We start from the raw sequence: 6,127 nt of genomic DNA, 5'->3' as shown, positions 1-6,127 counted from the left end.
CGTTTAGTCTTTAAAATGGTACAAGTTAATAATCTACGAGATGCGGCTCAGTCTGCAGCTCGTGTAGCCAGGTGAAAAGCGTAGGTTACTTCCTCGCTCTCGGTCTTTTGGAAAACATTCCCACAGTTCTTACTTCATGTAAACTCTGAAGTATTGTCGCTGTGAGACGGTGGTTCCCAAACTGAGGGAGCAGAGTTAGAACGGGGGCTCAGCGCCGCTCAATGTAAATAAATAGAGCATGGTTCTGCTGCACTGCTAGCAAAGTGTGGATACGTTTGTGAAAGGACTGCCGGGTGAACGTAAAGCAGACGGTGAAGCCGCACCGAACGCCACAGCCTCCAAAACAAAGAGGAACATGTGGTGACCACCGTTAGATCTGAGCAGCCTGAACCGTCGGCCAACAGTCGTCTCGCTGACTCACCCGGTGCTGAGAAGAAACGTACTCTCTCGTTCCCTCTCTCGTTCCTCCTCAAATTCCCTCTCTCGTTCTCTCTCTCTCTCTCGTTCCCGGTCGTTCTCTCGTTCCCCCTCTCATTCCCCCTCTCGTTCCCCCTCTCGTTCCCCCTCAAGTTCCCCCTCAGATTCCCTCTCTCGTTTTCCCTCGTTCTCTCTCGTTATCACTTTCTCTTTCTGTCTCTCTTTCTCTCTCCCATCCTTCACGTAAAAACAGCTGATTGTGCCGTACCTCACAATCGGGGAGAGGGGCTTTAATAACAAAATCCAAATGTTCATCTAGGAAAGAGGCTGTGCAGCAAAGTTTTGGGAACCACTGCTATGAGATCGGTGTCACTACGCTGTAGTCGATGTTTTTCAGGACAATGAAATACTGGAAGAAGTATTTGCCTTGATATAGTAACTATTATAAAACCCAGCGTTGACAGTGTTTTATCTGTCTTTGGGTCTGAAGATATCAAGTTAAATAATTACTGTAGTTATTATTTACAGGTTTCTCTGATGTACCTGAATCATATCTTTCTAGACGTGTCTTTTTATACGACGACGACTACGTTAGCTCCTGCGACAGCAGCTAACGGTCTGTGTGCTTTGATCGAGAATTATACCACTAATGCCAATCTGGACTGAACGGTGAACGGTATTAACACAGCTGGTGTCGATTCCTTTTCAGTTCAGGAAGTTGTGTAACGTTTTTAAGTTATTGAGAAGCATTTAGATCCGTACATTTGAGCTTCAAATAATGAACGGACGATGGTTCATATATCGGCGTAAGTAGCTCAGCATCATGGACAAAGTGTTTTTGATTTGTCTTAACTTTTTATCTTTTGTCTGCATGGTGTTTCTGGATTCATTCGGCTGTTAATTTTCCCTTAATGCTGAGTGAGACAAAACAAAGCCAGCTGATGACTGCATTAAAGCACTGAACCAGGGGTGTCAAACTCATTCCGTTCATGGGCCACAGACCCCTAATTAGGGTTGGGTATCGTTTGGATTTTTCCGATTCCTAAACCGGTTCTTGAAAAACGGCGTGCTTCCCGCTTTGCACGTCATCGTTTTGAAACATTTGTCGGAATCCTTGGCTGTGAAATACAGCCACACTTTCGACAGTGCCGTGAACGGTTAATATAATATGCTTTAACGTCCGTTTTGCTGAGCCCAGAGGGAAGATATGGCATTTTAAAAGTAGCCTACATTTACGGTAGCTAGCTAACGGTAGACTACAGAGAAAGTGTGATTTTTTTTTTTTATTTTTTTTTTTTGTTTTTTTTTACGTCCGTTTCGGAGCGATGGAGGGAAAATATTTCAGTCGACACATTAAGTGGAACTGAAATGTGCGTCCTAATTGGTCCGATTCCTACCTGGAGCCGGGTTTCGGTAACCAACCCTACCCCTAATCTGATCTCACGTGGGTCAGACCTGTATCCCGCTCCAGGAAGATCAGAAACGTAATCTTCCACAGAGATTCTCCTCAGCTTGATTGTTGACAAACGCAGACGGCGTTCTACGACCATTTTAGGAAACTGAATAATGTTACGAAACCCGGGAGAGAGGGATAATATTCAGAGAAAAAACTCAGAATTTCTAAGATTAACCCTTGTGTTGTCTTCCCGTCGACCGTGCAACTTTTAGTTTCGTTTCGGTCGTCTTTTTCAACACTTTCGTCGCTTTTTTCAATGTTTTTGTCACTTCTCCCGATGTGTCTTTGTCGATTTCTTTCCTGCGCCTTTTGAAGTTTTTTTTTTTTTTTTTTCTTCTTCCCACGTTTATTGAATCTTTCTCCGACATTTTTCAGTTTATTTATGTTTTTCTCCAAATGCTATTAAATTGAGTAAAACCACTAAATTCAATGAAAGAAGTGAACTGATCATTTATTTTACTTGTGAAGAGCGTTGGAGCGAACCATCCACGTTACTTTTTTTGGTTAAAAGAAACCCAAATGTTCTGATATAGAAACTTTTTGAAAATGAATCAGCTTTGACCCGAGGACAACGGGAGGATTAAAGTCCTACATTTACGGAAAAAGAACCGACCTTCTCAGCAAATTTCCCCACTTTTGCAAAGTCCATCCAGTTGTCCTGATTGGACCTTTTTTGCAGCCCAGTTCTGGCCCAGGGGCCGTATGTTTGACACCCCTGTTATGTGGCGTTTTTCCATTACATGGTGCCTGCTCACCTCGACTCTACTCGCCTCACTGTGCGTCCGTTTTCCATTGCAGATGGACACATTAGTACCGCCTCAGCGTGGCTGGTCGTCGCCGCAGTAAACTGCCGTGACCTAACGCGACACACAGAACGTGGAAGGTGTGTTGTTGCCAGAAGACACATTTTGTTTCAAATGAAGCTGGAGGCAGCACAAATAAACACAGCTGGCTAAACTATTTAAAAATGGCGGGTTTGTTCAGGACACCCCCGTCTGTCGCTTTCACGTCACCTTTTGGTATCGCCTCAGCTCGCTGGGGACTTCGACTGAGGTGGTACTAACAAACGTACCTTTTAGCAGGTACCAGGGACTTTTTTTTTTCGTAATGGAAAACCAAAAAAGGCGAGTAGAGTCGAGGCGAGTCGAGCAGGTACCACGTGATGGAGAAGCGCCATTAGACTCTTATGATGACGCCATCACAGCACTGCTATTGTCAAAGTGCTACCGCGTGCCGAGACTGGCGAGTTTCTTTTATGATGTTTTGGTCGTTTTTAACAAACTCAGATTTACATAAGAGAAGAAATCTCAACGAATCGTGTTCTTATTTTTTTAAATATTACACTTGAGCCTGTTTTCATAAAAAGGGGTAAAATACTGTGACAGCTAACCAATAAGCCAACGGGTGCTACTGTAAACCTTCAGGTCTGATTACTTGCAGGTTGAGAGGAAGAGTAACGAGCGAGAGAGTAACAACCATTATTTTCATTGTTGATTAATCGGTTTGTTTTGAGTAATTATTTGTAGTTTGGGGTATAAAATGTGGATCAGTGTTTCCCAAAAAGCCCAAGATGACGTCCTCAAATGTCTCGTTTTTGTCCACAACTCAAAGATGTTCAGTTTACTGTCACAGAGGAGAGAAGAAACTAGAACATATTCACATTTAATGAGCTGACATCTGAACTTTTACTCCTTTTTTTCATATAAAATGACTCAAACCGGTTAATCGATTATCTAAATATTGGCGATTTATTTAATACTTGACAGCTAATCGATTAATCTTTGCAGCTCTACTAAGATTGGTAACTGTTGTGTGTCAGGTTAGGGTCTGTTAGTATAAAATTTATTATTATTATTTCCCTTTGACAATTCATTTGTCTTTTTCATTTTCACTTTGTAAATAATATTTGTACTTTTTTTGTTTTTTTTAAATTTAGTTTTGACGAGATCTTTTGTCATCACCTCAACTGTTCTTCTTACTTCGCTAAATGTTGCTATGACCACTAACGTCATCTCTGAGTTGATTAGGTTCATTTTGTTTAGCATATTTCAAGACAGAAGGAACTTGTATGTAATAACATTATTAATAAAGTAATTCTAACATGAATAGAGAAAATAAATTGTATTTGAGACGCAAGCCATGTGTGACTGAACTGTTGATTTTGGGGGAAAACGTCGATTTCTTAATCCCTACAGAGAGAGACCTTTCTGTTAAAGAGTAAGATCCCTTTTGTTTAACAAGAAACTGCTCCAAAATCACCAAACCCACCAGACTCCCTGTAAATAATCAGTACTTTTAGCGTGTATAGAGCCAGCATATCTTCACATGTAAATGGGTGAATTAAGGGTTTATTTCAACCAAACCAGAGTGGTGATTGTTGGACCAGTGGAAAGATGAACCAAGACAGCTTTTGATAGTTTTATTTAGTCTGTCGGCTTTGAATGAAGTGTGTTTTAGGATGATAAAAATCACTGTTTTTTTAAATGGAGTTTGGCGATTTCAGGCCTGTTTCAGGTTAAGAATGTATGCAAACAGCGTAAAGTGCACCAGATGTATAATGTCATATATGGTGTGGCGAGGCAGTATTTGTGATATTGTTGGTGTTTAATAGTTTAGAAGTCATCATTTGGAACATTTAAAGGCTCTGACACACCAACCAGACAGCCGAACCGTCGGCAGAAAAGGCAGTCGGACTGATCAGTCTCCCTGAGTTGCTCCAAAAAGTGCCTCAAAACACACCGAAGCAACGCCGACTTGAGCGTACGTTCTGCGCGTGCGTGAAACGTAATACGTCTCCATAACAGCAGGCAACGCTAATCTGTATTGTCGCCCACAAAAGGAAAACCGGCAGCTGATTGGACGAACGCATCACGTGGGTCTGGCTTCTCCCAAATTTCAAAACAGACCTTAATGGCGGCTCGTTCGGAATACGATCTCATATTTTACGAAAATAGTTCACCGAAACGTGTTTCTGAAAACATTTTAAGCGAGAAATAGGCCGTGCAGTTGCTGAATCCGTCTTCATTTCAGATCAACAAAGGTCAGTTTAAAAGATTTTCGTCAGATTTTGAGAGGCTCATCCACTCGCCATTTCCAGGTGAGTCCCGACTGCCCCGTCTCCGACTGAGCATGTCAGGTCGGCCAAGATGAACGCCGACAGCTCCTCCGACGGACGACGGCACGACCACACCAAACCGGCTCGAGTCACTGACCTCGCTAGACTGTCCAACGGCCGATAATCGGCACGCTGTGTCAGGGCCCTAAAAGATTTTCATCAGATTTTGAGAGGCGCTCATCCCGCTCGTCATTTCCGGGTAATTGGTCATTGAGTCCGACTGCCCGCTGGCTGATTCAACAAGTCAAATTGGCCCAAATGAAGGCCGACGGCCGATGACACAGAACGCACCGACCAGACTCGAGTCACTGAACTCGCCATCATCAGGTTGGTGTGTCGGCGCCTTAAGATAAAAGGTTTGTCATCCGGTCTGCCTCAAACGCAGTGAGAAGCTCCTCACTGCAGTTTGCAATCACAGCTAGCACCGCCCTTCCCCCGGTAGGAAACCATGCAGCACATTCACAAACACCAAGACGCAATAAGTGCTCAATTATGAACATTGCAGCCTATAAAACATATATTACACCAGTACATCTGTCTGAGGTTCCCCCACAGCTCTGTCAGATGAACTACGTACCCCGTCATCCATTCCCAATGGATGTTCCAAATGTATAACGCTTCATTTTATAAAAGGGGATATTGTTACTTTGTCATACAACTGAACTGTCAATATTTAGGTTGGTTTGGTCAGTAATTCTACTAACGACTAGCCTGACAAGCCAGACCCACATCCAGATGTTGGGTCTGGGAACTCACCATTGGCAGGGCTCAATCTGAGGGGCGGGATAAACGGTTGTCTTTCAAATTCCCTCTGCACTCATAGCCAACCAGAGCAATGCTAGTTGATAGGTTAAACTTTTTCCGTATCTGGTCGGCAAAACTCCGAACACATCTTCCTTTTTTAAGAATGACTTCAGTGCCGTTCTTTTCTCAAAGAAAAGCTGAACTCCAAGTCTTCCAGAGTCGCGGCCAAAGCTGATTCGAAAGGCTGCTGTTCACCAGCAGCAGCAGCCATCTTCTTTGTTTTCAAGTAGCAGGGAATTCATGCGAGTATGTTAAGCCCCGCCCACCGACTCTATACACGATGTGATTGGCCTGACCAGAGTTTGGTTTTTCCAGTTCGTAAGCCAACGGAGAGT

The sequence above is a fragment of the Sander vitreus genome, chromosome 5, assembly GCF_031162955.1.
Source record: "Sander vitreus isolate 19-12246 chromosome 5, sanVit1, whole genome shotgun sequence".
Taxonomy (NCBI): domain Eukaryota; kingdom Metazoa; phylum Chordata; class Actinopteri; order Perciformes; family Percidae; genus Sander; species Sander vitreus.
This window is presented reverse-complemented; position numbering follows the sequence as displayed.